This window comes from Paroedura picta, chromosome 2 (assembly GCF_049243985.1).
Source record: "Paroedura picta isolate Pp20150507F chromosome 2, Ppicta_v3.0, whole genome shotgun sequence".
In the NCBI taxonomy this organism is placed as follows: Eukaryota; Metazoa; Chordata; class Lepidosauria; order Squamata; family Gekkonidae; genus Paroedura; species Paroedura picta.
In genome coordinates, this window is record NC_135370.1 from 150962252 (window position 1) to 150976601 (window position 14350).

At 45.9% G+C, this 14350-nt stretch overlaps 1 protein-coding gene across 2 annotated transcripts in view; it reads right to left on the reverse strand.

The window, feature by feature from the left end:
* The window catches only part of SPTLC2 (serine palmitoyltransferase long chain base subunit 2), a 76835-nt gene that overhangs the window by 61834 nt on the left and 651 nt on the right, over nt 1–14350 (reverse strand). The window lies entirely within an intron of this gene.

Sequence of the window (14350 nt, forward strand, 5' to 3'; positions counted from 1 at the left end):
AAAATTTTATATATTTTTTATTGGAGAAGTTGAGGAAGAAGGTCTTGAAAAAAATGAAGGAAAAAACCCTTCCCCTGAATCTCCCCCCCCCCACATCTTCGCACCTCTATTCACATTATTCAATTACTTTAACTGCCATAAAAACATAGATGAGTTTAGTAGATTATGGAGTCAGTTGCTGACAAATTCACGTATGTGTGTTGGGCCACTGTTTGTCCAGATGGTGCTGCCAAGGCTCTCAGTATAGATTTAATTATATGATGGAATGCAATAGTGGTAACATATCTATTACCTGAAAAGGTTTTGTCATCACTCAGAGTAGCACAGGCTCTGCGCATAATTTGCACTGAGAAACCAAAGAGACAGAAGATTCTGAAAGTGTATCAGGCTGCTTTGTATACATACAGACTGGTAGGGATTACATAAATGAACAATTTATGAAGTTATATTCTTTGAAGCCACACACCCCATAGCTATGGTAGATGGTGGATTTATTACTGTGAGTTTTAGGACTTTCAACTCATTTCTAGAGCCAGACTGGGGGCATGTGACTACTTTAAGAGTCCAGGCAACAGCCTCTGGAGAAGGTGAAGTTTAAATTTGGTCTTTGTTGGGAACAAGAAATCCCCAGGTTCTGCATGAAGGGGAGTCAGGAGAACTGGCAAAAACCCTCTCTATCCATGGAAATCCTCTGTACCGAAGTCTTAACAACCACTAAGTGAACAACTCATTAATCTGCTTCATGTATTTTCATTCCAGCACCATCCAGGTTTTTGGCATATTTAAAGTTGCTAAATTCTGCTCTTGGGTATACAATATGGGTCAAATTTGTTTCACACATTTGGTTTTTAGCTCAGCTGTCTGTGACTGTATTGAGGGGGGATGCCCTCCCAGTTCAGAATACTTAAATTTTTATGCTGCCCTTCCCTCATGGGCTCAGGGCGATCTACAAAATATATATTATATATAATATAATAAAACATAATCATAATCTTAAAAACAGTTTTTCAACTCCTGCCTCCCTGAGAAGCTGATGAAAAAAACAGTTTCTCAGATGTCCCGCAATCCAGAGGGAGAACTAGTTTCGTTCTGCGAGTTATCTGTCTCTGGCAATATGTGGTGCAAAATCAGCAATGTGTAATGAAATAGGCTTTTGATGCATCAACACCATTCACAAACAAACAAGGTTTAGAAATTAAAGGCACTTCATAAATATAATTCTACTAAGGACTAGTATTAACAGAGATTCCATAGTATGTTGAGTACACAGGGTAACTCATGGCACAAGCAGATAGCACTTCAGAATGTATTTGCTTAGATAGCTTTCTAGATCCAGAGAATGATTTAAAGACCTCTGCAGTTAAAATAAGCCCACTCATGTTGATTTGAGCATTTTGGAAGAGAACAGCAAAAACAGGTTTTTATAACGACTTTCTGAACCAGTGCTCAACTTATATGAAGCATGTGGATATCCTGCTTATGAAAGCTAGAAGGAGGGGATTCTAGAGGGCCTTCTCTAGCTAGTGTCACGACAGCATGAATTATGAATTATTATTATTATTATTAATTAAAACAGATATTTTACAACTATGTAATCTGCTTTCAGAGAGAAAGGTGGATTAATAACGCTGTAAATAACTAAACAAGTATTTATGAAGTTAAAGAAGATTCTCCTCATCACATCCTCTGCAACGTCATTGGGTCAGTTGTGGTAGAGGCCTTGCTTTGCGTTATGCATATAGAGCTGTGTCTTCCCCATGGAGGAGAGCTGGGAAATCAGTGCCTAATACTAAAGCCCTGGAAATGAATTGATCATCTGTGCAAAAAGACAGCTTAGTTAGATCATACAGCTGACTCTTTAATACCAACAATTAAACAAAAATATTTGTTTACTGTTGATGTTGATGGAAGACGTGGGGATAGTGCAGCCCAGGAGGTAAAAGATCTTTTACTGAAACCGAGGTTTGTTCTGCCCTTCCAATGACTTCAAAGTTGTTGCTAACTTACAGCAGGATTACCAAAAGAGGCTGATGGTGGGTTTATAGCTTGAGAAATCTGGGGCCAGCTAGCATCCTGCACAACTGAAATGAAGTTAGCAATCCCAGCCAACAAGTGAGTCATACTCCGAGCAACTGTATCAATCTCTGAAGTCTGAAATCCACACACCCCCAGCTACACGATTTGTACCTTGCGTTCAAGGGCCAACATAAAAACATTAACATTAACAGCAGTTATATAAATCAGGTTGGGTACATAAAACAGAAATAAACAGTATCACTATGGAAGCAGAGTTCTATACAGCATATCCCAAACAAAGCAAATCTCACCATGACTTCTTACACACATTTGCTTTAAGTTTGCAAATATTTTCCCCCAATTGCTGTAGATCTTAATCAATCCCATAACCATGATCCTGGACATATACACCTAGGACGTAAGCAACTGAAATCAATGAGACTAACCTCTAAGTAAGCAGAGCTGGCCTAAAGTGTTTTGATACCCTAGGCAAGCTTACTTTGCAGAGCATAGAATAGACCTGGCATGCAGGAAGGAAACCTGGGCCAGGGAAGGTAAAATGGTCGTCCTCAAAGAACTAGCCCCTGACAGGCTTTCCGTCTTACATCAGTTGCAGACCACGGAGAAGGGAATAGGGGTGGCAATCCTAATCCAGGAGGATTTCTCCTTCAGAGCACTCTCTATGCCGTCAATCCCAGGAATTGAATGGGTGGGCCTTGGGTGAGGAACGACTGAGAGTGCAGCCACTGGATGGTATATCGCATGCCCAACGCACCACCACATGCCCTGCCTGTCCTCAGGGAGGCGATGATGGCCTGGCCATTAATTATCCAGACTGTTAATCCTGGGGGTCTTTCATGTCCACGTCAACCTGCCAGCCACTGGAAATGAACTGAATCTGGTGTCAGCCATGGTGACACTTAGGGCCCTTGCAATTTGTCACTGGCCCTATGCATCAGGCAGGTCACAACCTGGATCTCATTTTCAGGACAGGGCTGGATGTGGAACTAATAGAGGCAAATGCCATGCCATGGTCAAACCACTAAACTCTGAAGGCCTGGCTGCAACTACCACCTCCCCCTCAGTTGGCCATCGAGCAGATTTCAGCTCACCTGCAGAGACTAATGGATCCTGATGAATTACTGAATGCTCTGCAGGACCCAACGCTTCCCAGCAGTTCTCTAAATCAGCTATCCCCAACCCCTGGTTCGGTACCAGTCCATGGATCAGTCGGTACCGGGCTGCAGCTCCTCCTTGTCCTCCTCCCCGGCTGCAGCCTCAGGGGCTGCCCTGCCACTCTGCCGCTGGCTCACCTTTGGTGCTCTCCGGCAGCCACCATGGCTGGGGCTCCCCCTCGGCGTGGCCCTGTGCAGCTGCTGCTGGTAGCATCCCCCAGTGGGCAGCAGGATGTCAGGGGTGCCGGTGGGAAAGCAAGCAGGGCAGGGGCTCAGGCAGCGGCAACAACATCCCTCAGCAAAAGACTACCCTCCCCCGAGCCTCAGTAAAATTGTTGACCGGTCCCCGGTGATAAAAAGGTTGGGGACCACTGCTCTAAATGGATTGATCAGAGACTAGCATGACTGAATGCTGGCCGCTAGTGACAAGTTCACTCCCCAATGTCCTCTCCGCCCCTATCCCAAACAGACCTCCTTGGTATACAGAGGAGCTGTATGAGGAGAAATGGGAAATAAGACAAATAGAGTGAGTTTGGAGGAACACTTGTGACGAAACATTAAGAACATTTTATATACCACTTACGAAAGCCTATAGGATGGTGGTAAAATCAGTAAAGCATAACTTTCACTCAATTTCCATCGCATCCACAAACTTGTGCCCAGCACAATCATTCAGGATTATTCAGTCACTCATTGCCCTAGAAGAAGGGCACCAAAAGAATAGTCAATCAGAAATCACCAATCTTGGACACAGAAAACAACCTAGGGGCTCCTTGGCCGCCTTTGGAGAGAATCTTGAACAACATCAGACAGCTCATGCTGACTGAAGTGGAAACAATGCTAGCTTCAAATAGGCTGACCACATGCCCACTAGACCCCTGCCCCTTGTGGGCACATTAAATGCCTGACAAGAAGATAGAGATCTCCCTCTGGGAGCTCTCCCTTGCAATCGGAGAATTCTCAGAAGGAATGAAAGAGGCAGTGCTATGCCCACTGACCTGTGGAGGTAGAGATCACAAGTAGTGAGGGTGATGTTCTACTACCTACACCCAGGCCTTGTCAGAGCTAGTGCAGCTCTGCAGGGCCTGCAAAATTTAGCTCTTTTGCCAGGCCCTTGGTTGAGGCCAACTGACTCGACAATAACTTTCAGGCCCCAGTACCACCACGCCCCACTCAGATATGCCCACCAAGGACACCAGGGAGCACTGACTAATCTGTGGGGTTGCAGCTGATAGGTAAACAATTCAGTTATCAGTTATTAATGGTAATGTTGTTGCTGTTGGCCCTGTTTTTATTAATTCACGCAGTTATTGAACCCATATGGCAGTGGTCCGTAACCTTTCAATTTCGCACATGTGCGGCAGGTCCGCGCATGCACGGCCGCAAATGTGCATGCAGAAAAATGTTGCGCATGCACGGACCTGCCACGCAGGCACGTTTGCGCTGGCGGCCCTGCTTCCCTCTCCCCCCCACAAGAAGAAGCTTGCCGGGCCACAAGAAGAAGAAGAGTTGGTTCTTATATGCTGCTTTTCCCTACCCGAAGGAGGCTCAAAGCGGCTTACAGTTGCCTTCCCATTCCTCTCCCCACAACAGACACCCTGTGAGGTAGGTGAGGCTGAGAGTCCTGATATCACTGCTTGGTCAGAACAATTTTATCAGTGCCGTGATGAGCCCAAGGTCCCCCAGCTGGTTGCATGTGGGGGAGCGCAGAATCGAACCCGGCATGCCAGATTAGAAGTCAGCACTCCTAACCATTACACCAAACTGGCAAGCTAATCGGCCGCTTTGGTGGCAGCGGGGAGAGGGAGTCACGGCCCGGCCCAGTGGTTGGGGACCACTGCCATATGATATGTATCTTTCATGTTCTCTGCAAACCACCCTAAGCCACAAGGGGAGGGCTGCATATAAAAATAAATAAATAAATAAATAAAATATGACTTCATGCCCTCCGCTATTTCACGGCCCGAGCTTTGAAGAATTCACAGCTCCAACCTGCTCTGCCTCACCCATAGCGTCAAAGCCTAGGGGCTTTCTATGCAAAATTTAGAATACCACCTATTTCACACTGTGAACCCAAACATGGAACAGCAACTCCCCCACACAGGGAAGGATCAGAGGCACCAAAACTGCTCCCAGCCTGGTCTAGGAACAAATGCTCTCTAAGGATGCCAACCCAGCCTTTTTGTTCCAATTTACTCACCTACAGCAGAAATCAGATACGGCAATAAATAGTGTTATGCCATCCACTGCGAATGTAGCAGCCTCTGGTGACCAGTAACAAGTGGAGTAGGAATTGCCTAGCATTGCCTAGAAAGATGCTGTTCATGCAGTCTGCAGGGCTTTAAAGTGATACTGATATGGAGAAAGGCTGCAAGTTGTCAAGGACAGCTACAACTTCTCAAACAGAAATCAGAATCAATGATAAAGTAGCATTTCTGTGCCAGCTATAACATACATGCATTAAGCTCACACTGCAATCCTATGTAGAGTTACTCTAGTCTAAGTGCATTAAAAGAAATTAAAACGCTTATGCTCCTGGGGAGGAAAGCTATGGCAAATCTAGTTAGCATCCTAAAAAGCAGAGACATCACCCTGCCAACTAAAATGTGTCTAGTCAAGGCTACGGTCTTCCCAGTTGCAATGTATGGCTGTGAAAATTTGACCATAAGGAAGACCGAGCGTCAAAGAATTGAGGCTTTTGAACTCTGGTGCTGGAGAAGACTCTTGCGAATCCCTTGGACTGCAAGGCGAACAAACCGGTCAGTCCTAGAGGAGATCAGCCCTGACTGCTCCTTAGAAGGCCAGATCCTGAAGATGAAACTCAAATACTTTGGCCACCTCATGAGAAGGAAGGACTCCCTGGAGAAGAGCCTAATGCTGGGCGCGATTGAGGGCAAAAGAAGAAGGGGACAACAGAGAATGAGGTGACTGGATGGAGTCACTGAAGCAGTAGGTGCAAACTTAAATGGACTCCGGGGAATGGTAGAGGACAGGAAGACCTGGAGTTCAGACTTATCACCTACCAATCAGGTAGGCTGTCCCAGCTATCCCATCCCTGATTGGCTGTCCATCCAACGAACGGCCAATCTGGAGGGATGTCCCGCCCCTGGCTGCATCCCCCTCCAATTTCTTCAGGGCTCTATCAGCCTCACCTCCTTCACATGGTGTCTGTTGTGCGGAGAGCAAAGGGAAGGCAATTGTAAGCCGCTCCTTCTGGTAGAGATGAACGGCATATCAAAACCAACTATTCTTCTTCTTCATCTACTTCTTCTATATGTAGTGGCCTTCAGACACTACAACAAACTATGCTTAGGACAATCACACATCACAACCCCACCTCAATCTAGATTGCAAGGCTCTGGTTTGCCAGTTACACACAAATCATGGTTTGTCGATGTGATGCCTGAACTGAGTCATTGTCGTCATGTTAAAGAGAACCTAGAGTAGAGAAGAGCCTACTGCTGGGAGCGATTGAGGGCAAAAGAAGAAGGGGACAACAGAGAATAAGGTGGCTGGATAGAGTCACTGAAGCAGTCCGTGCAATCTTAAATGGATTCCGGGGAAGGGTAGAGGACAGGAAGGCCTGGAGGATCATTGTCCATGGGGTTGCGATGGGTCGGACACGATTTCGCACCTAACAAGTGCATTAAAATCAGACTTGGACAGTGTAATCCTATCAAGCTACCTTCAGTCTGAATCACACAAGGAGCTCTTAATTATAGGAGTTTCTCAATCTCCTATTCTGATATAGATTGGAATTATAAGAAAGAGCAAATTGTATTCTATTGTTAACTTCAACAACACAGAAGTTTGAGGTTTGACACTATTTTACCTTTACCTTTTATCTGCAAGAATTTCAAGATTGGTTTGAAACAGCCTTCATCAATAGACTGGCCAAATATTGGTTCATCAGATATCTAAAGCATTACTTTTTACACAATAAATGCAGTAAAGGAGGCAACAGAAAGAAGCTGCTACTTACATAGGGGTGTTCTTAATTTCATGGAGTCTTTGGCAGAATCACCTCCTCACCTGAACTTTGTGCCAATCCTACAGCTACTACTACGTACTGCTTTCATTTATCTAAGAAATCCAGTTATGAAAAACATTGCCTCTGAAAAGATCGCTTCTAAGATAGCTGACTTGCCTTACTTACATGAAACAATCACATAATCCCTTTCATCAGCAAATTACTTTCAAATTCAAATCAGCAAATTCTTTTCAAAGGTAAAATTTCCTTCTACAGTTTATTCCCGTCTCAAGCAGGACACCACTTAAAATTGCAACCAAAGATTTTCTTCCCTGGATATTATTTGGGGGAGCAACTCAAAGTATCAGGATGAACAGAGCTGACTCCAAGCTATTGTACCACATCAAAGAACAAAAAAATAAGTTCCATGTACTGTTATCTACGTTTTATATAAACCACACTGAGTCTCAGGGGAGGACGGTATATAAACACAAAAATAAATAAATAAGTAAACATCAAACAAAGTTTTAAGATCATGACTAGTTAGCTAGGTAGAAGTATTAGCCCATGGTGAAATGGAAAAACTAGAAAAATTCTTCCTGGATTTTATTCCAATAGATTTGTGGGCACAGAAAAAAAGTCCAATAAAATATTATTTTGCAGTAAGGGAAATGGTTTAAGACAAAGTTTACATAGTAAAAATGTGCAGTATGAACATTTCTATGAATCTAGTATTAGATGACAGTCCTTATGAATTCAAATACACTTCCTTCTGCTATATATTTAAAATTCTTTCCTACCGATGAAATGACAAAACCTATTGCAGTAGAAAAGAACAAGAATCAACTAACACCTTAAAAGCAGTGGTTCTCAACCTGGGGGTCGGGACACCTTTGGGGGTTGAATGACCCTTTCACAGGGGTCACAGCAGGGCGAGCAGCCCTTCTCTCCAAGGCGGTCCCAAAGTGGCCGACATCACTTCTCTTCCATTTCATCCATACAACAGCCTTGTGGGGTAGATCAAAATAGAGCGTTCGTCTGTCTGGAGCAGCGGAAAAGAGCGAGATCAGCATGGTGGGACAAGAGGCAGAACTAAACTGAGAAATCCCCGGTAAAAACAATTTATATACAATAATGAACAATGGATCCTCATGGCATTGGTCAGTTTTGGTTTAATTTCTGTGAAAGAACAATTGCATAATTTTATGGTTGGGGGGTCACCACAACATGAGGAACTTTATTAAAGTATCGTGGCTTTAGGAAGGTTGAGAACCACTGCCTTAAAGACTAACAAAATGAGTGGCAGGGTATGAGCTTTTGTGAGTCTTTGCTCACTTCTTCAGATATCTGAAGTACCAGGATGAACAGAGGTGACCAAGCTATTGTACCACATCAATCACCATCAAACAAAGTTTTATCTGACAAAGTGAGCAGTGACTTACAAAACCTTTTCTAAAACAGACAAGAAGTCAAACACAAGCCAAGGTAGGAGGACAAATTGGACAAATACTCAGTTTTGGGTTTGGAAGACTCATATAGAACCCCCCCACACACACACTGCCAATTCATACATTATTTTATCAATGCCATTACCCCTCATGCCCATTACATTAAGATATGACTCAGCCCTGTAATGAAGTCTACAAGGTGGTTTTAAAAACATTGCAATATACAGTCTAGTTGACCTCACATGGCTTTTAAGGTTATGTCAGAAAAACCACTGTAAATATCACCAAAGCAAAAGGCAACTGTAATAATAATTAGTCACTATAGCTGCTATATTAAGCTCAAAATAACAAGGAAGTGAAGAATATGAATCCAGTCCTGTTTATATCTAGTGGAACACATTCCCAAGTGAACAGGCACAGAATCGGACACAAAAACTGGTGCAACTGTGGCCTGCAAGCAGCAAGACACACTGAACCCCAATTTTAAGAAAGTTGTCAGTAATGCCTAGCAAATTTATCTATTTACAATACTTATATTCTTCCTTTCCTCACTGAGATTTAAGGTGGATTACAGTGTAAGTCAATATAATCAAGTGGGTGGGACACATTCACACACCATAATGTCCTTATCCATTGTTGTTCCTCTATATATTTGTGAAACAGCCTAGGGGGTCCGGCTGTCCAAGTTAGAATAGGGCCAATCAGGGTGCAGCCAGCTTTGCCCTCATTGGCCCTGCCCCTGCAGCTCCTGCCCTCTGTCCCTGGACTCTAGCCTCTTTGTTCTCAGACGCCTCAGTGCCTGGAGCCAGCAGCAGGTAAGGGGAGGGCCCTGGGGAAAGGGTAAGGGGAGAGGGCCCTGTGTAAGGGTCGTGGTGGAGGGCTTGCTAACGAGGGCCTCCTGGCCTGCTGATGGCCTGCTAAGGAGCTAACGAGCTGCCCAGGCCCTGCCCGCCCCACTTGATCTGGCTATGGGCTGCGGCCCAAGGCCATCTTAAGCTGCCTGGCACGGGGCCAGGGGAGGGGACCCTTTCAAGGCCCATTCTTAGGATCGGGCTTTGAAGCTAGTATATATTATATATTACAAATAAATGGAAGACTCAACAGTACAATCTTAGGTATAGGGTTCAGTGGTTTCAACTAGAGTAACTTCACAGAGTAGATTATTTCGCATTCATTAAGAGCAGAGATACTTGTACAATTAAATCAGTCATTGTTCAACTCTTCTACATTTTTTGGATTGCAGACATATTTTAAGCATAAGCAACATGTCAGCATTTTTCCTAGTCATAGTCAGAAAAGGAACACACATAGTTGCTTTATACTGAAGCAGGCCCCTGGTCCATCAAAGTGAGTGTTCCAATCTACAGCCTGGTACCAGCTCTACAGGGTCTCAAGCAGAGGCTTTTCATATAATCTACTGGAGATGCTGGGACTGAAGCAGCATGCCAACCAGAGACTTTACGCCTGAGCCACAGCTCTCCCCAGTTAAGGCTCCAAACAAAAGCCAAAATGTTTCCAAGATTCACTGATAAACTCTGGAAGGATTATTTCCAGCATATTAGATTGAGAAATGAAAGAGTTGCCCATGTCGCATCTTCAGTATATTTATCACCACTTACTCCATGGGTGAACATCTCAGTATGAGTAAGGTAGTTATCTCAGTTACATACATTTCAAAATATTAATTTTAAAAAATCTGTTTAGCAGACATGACTATTTCTCTCCCCCTCCTTTCATTTTAGATCCATGTGTATATGATGAGAGTGAGTTTAATTTATGTAGTACTCAGTTTGAATTTTACCACTGAGGAAGGCTCTTAGCTGAAATGCAATTAGTTCTTGTTTATGGATATAATTTGAACCTATTTTTTTATTATTACTGCCCACCATCCCCAGACTATCTGGCCTGTGTTGAGTTGCAGATTAAAACCACAAAACTCTAACCATTACAGATTCCTTTCCCTGGCAGCAAATAAGTACTCTAATCCCCCTGTCCCCTCCCCCTTTCTATAGCTCGATTAACCCCCTCCTACCAGTGGAGATGTAGTGGGCAGTTAGCTTGCTGTTCCAGCTGTGCAGAGGAGGGGGCTCTTGATCTTAATAGCCCTGGCCTCAGTTGACTACCTGGCAGAAGAGCTCCATCTTGCAGGCCCTGCAGAAGTGAAGAAGTTCCTGGAGGGCCCTCAGCTCTTCCGGGAGCTCATTTTGCCAGGTAAGGGCCAGGACTACAAAGGCCATGGCTGAGACAAGGTGCACTTCCTGTGGGCTGGGAACCACCTACAAACTGGCACCCATAGAGTAAAAGCCCCTGTGAGGGGCATAAGGAAATAGGCAGCCCCTCAGGCATGTGGGACCCAGACTGCGAATGGCCTTGAAGGTCAGTACAAGAACCCTAAACTTGATCCAGGAAGCAAATGGCAACTAGTGCAGCTGCCTCAGCACTGTGTGGATATGGACCCTCCAAGATGTTCCTGTGAGGACCCTGTTGTTGTTAACTGCATCTGTACTGGCCCCAGCGCCTCCCCCCCCCCTGCAGCATGGTGTTTGCTGCAGGGGGGGGAGGCGCCAGCACTGGTCGGCGCAAACGTGCAGGAGTAGAGCTACTGCGGTTGCATATTTGCGCCTGCCAGTGCCTCCCCCCCCCCCGCAGCGCTCGCTGGCCTGCATGTTTGTGCCTGCCGGGCCTAGGCTTGAGCAAATTGGCCGCTTCGTTGGCCGATTGCTCCCAGCACAACGAGCGCTTCCCTGCAGGGGGGAGGGGAAGGGAAGTGCCTCCCTCCCCCTCACTGCGGCCCAGTACCGAGGGTTTCACGGCCCAGTACCGGTCTATGGCTCAGGGGTTGGGGACCCCTGCTATAAGGTATGTATGCAAAAGCAGATGTTCACCTCTTAATCAGAACTGCCAGAGTTGCAAAATCCCAGAGTTTGCACACCATAACCTTCAAACAGCTAAGCACTATTGTTCTCATACAGACCTCGCTGTTTCCCACTACCTAGAAGTCATAAAAAGTGCCTTGCTGGATCAGACCAGTGGTCGTTATAGCTTAGCATCCCATCGTATACAGTGGCCAATCAGTTCCTCTGCATGGCCATCCAACAGGCCAACGCCTTCCCCAGATGCTACCTCCTAACACTAGGATTCAGACATTTATTCCCTCTAAACCTGGAGGCTTGTTTTAGTCAGCATGACTAGTAGCTACCGATAGACCTGTTCTTCTTATATCTATCAATCCCCCTGTCTATGCTTGTGTCCATCACTATATCCTGTGGCAGCAAATCCCACAATTAAATCACTCACTGTGTAAAATATTTCCTTTTCTTCTGCCTGAATCTACTGCCCATCAGTTTCATTAGATATCCTCACATTGTGGTATTTTAGGAGAATTTTTTCTCTCTCAGCTCTCTCCACCTCATACATAATTATATAAACCTCCATAATGTGTTGTTTTTTCTTCTAAACTGAAACCCCAGATTCTTCAGCCATTCCTCATAGGGAAGATGGTCCAATCAGCTAATCATATTGATTACTCTTCCCAGTTCTACAGTGTCATTTCTGACACACGGGGACTAGCAATGGACATAGTATTCCATAGATCCATACACTTATCAACCATTTTATTTTCGGTCCCATTCCAAATAGCCCCCCCCAACAGTTTCCCTATTTTTACCGTTACCCCAAATTGGTTTGACACTTTCATATGAACCAAAAATCTTTTTTCCCTCTCAGTCTCAGCAAGCTCGAGCCTCATTAGTTTATACTTGGAAGTTAGGCTTTTTTGTTCCACAGTTCATCAACTTAAGTTTAGCAACAGCCACATTGTTGCCCACTCACCCAATTTGTGGAGATCCACCTGGAACTCTTCACAGTCATTCCTGGCTTTCCCCATCCTGAATAATTCTGCACCATTTCAGCACTATTCACCCCTGGTTCAAGACCATTTATCAATCAAATTAAATAGTACCTGTCCTGATAACTATCTTTTTTATGAGGCCCCACTGCTTACTTTAGAACTGTTTGTTCTTATCATTTAACCAATTTTTAATCCATAAGAGCAGTGGTCCCCAACCTTTCTGAGGTTGGCGACCGGCAGGGCATTGGGCCGCGGCCCGCGCATCGGGCCGCGCCCGCGAGCCGCACCCCCGCTATCTCGTTGCAGAGAAACAACCTCAGGGTTCCCATTGATTTGTTATTGTCATGAGTTAAAATTTCCATGAAAATAAAATGTTCCTTATGTTCATTGTTGTGGCATGTCTGTATCTTATTTTGAAGGGATGTTTAAACATTACCATAGTAACCAGAGAGCGTTAGGGCAGTGGTTGAGAGTAGAGGAGTAAACTACCCCCCCCCCCACTGGGCCTCAGTAAAAGGCATTGAGTAGTGCCCGGTGAGTGGTCCCCGGTGATAAAAAGGTTGGGGACCACTGCTCTTCAGTATTCTGGTAAAGGGCTGAATTTAGCAATATAAGTTATATATATACTAGTCAAAAAGCCAATTGTACGCTAAAATGCAATGGGCGTTAGCAGTCCCTGGGGAGTGAGAGCAGGCATGGGGAGGAGACGACGTATCTGGGCGGTTGGAGGGGAGGCACGGCGTTGAAGGCTGCAGCCATGGAGGTTGGGTGGGCAACGGGATCAGCAGTGTGTCGACTGGGCCCGAGGCCAGTCGAGCAGCTCGCTGGCGGGCAGGCTGCTGGTGAGCAGCTTGATATTGGTGGCCGGTCGGAGGATTGCGGGGCGCCATGGATGCAGTGTGAGGCCTTCGGCCGGCCAAGCTGAGGTGGCACCGCCTCCGAGATTACGGCACACATCTAAGGTGCACAGCAGTAGCCAGGCTCACCGTTGAGGACCACCGTCCAGGGACTGTTTGGTGGTAAGGCTGGGCTACCTGCTTGGGCGCGCCAACCGGAGGCAGGCCCTCTAGGGACCAGCCCAATTTGGATGTGTTCAGCTTTGCTGGGTACATCTGGATAGGCCCACTGAAGCGACGGAAGTCCAGGCCAGACCGCAGGCTCCAGACAGCGCCACCCAGATGGCCTTTTCTTAAATACTAACTCATTATCCTTCCCTAGCATCATTGCTCCCATGCCCAGAATCAATCCCTCTTCTTAACTATTATGCCTTTCCTCCTCCTGCTGGCCTATCTCACAAATTTGGGACCTCTTTCACTTCTGCCCTGCAGATTATGTTCCTATCAGGACTTCCTTCATTCGAATTACGTCACTTGGGAGAATAGTTCTACTCTTAACCCAAGAAACTGTCCCAGCCTTTGCATTTCTGGGTGTTGTATACTGAGCACGCCTCACCCTGATCTCTCTCCAACGCTCTGTCCTCAGATACATATACTAGAAAAAAATCTGCTAAAGATGATGCATAAGTATCATTTTGTTGTCTGTTTTAGCAAAAAAGTTAACATGAGCTGAAAGCGCCAGTGAAGGTCCTGCTCGTCCCACCTTAAGTCACTTCCTACCCTACAAACGCATTCTCCGCGCCGCACGTGCCAATAAAGAGCCACCTTTGGCGGAGAGGACTGGGACTTCCACACGGGCCCCCTGCAGAGCTTCCTCCCCGCTAGCTAAGGCAGGGAGAGGGCAACCGGCGGGGTCAGGCGCGCTCCCCTCCTCGCGTGTCAGCAGCGGCTCGTACAAGGGCAGGGCTGTATCCGGATCGGGCTGGGCGTGGCGCCCGCGGACAGCCTGGGCTGGGAAGCCGGAAAAAGGGGAAGGAGAGGGGTCCGGCCTCTTC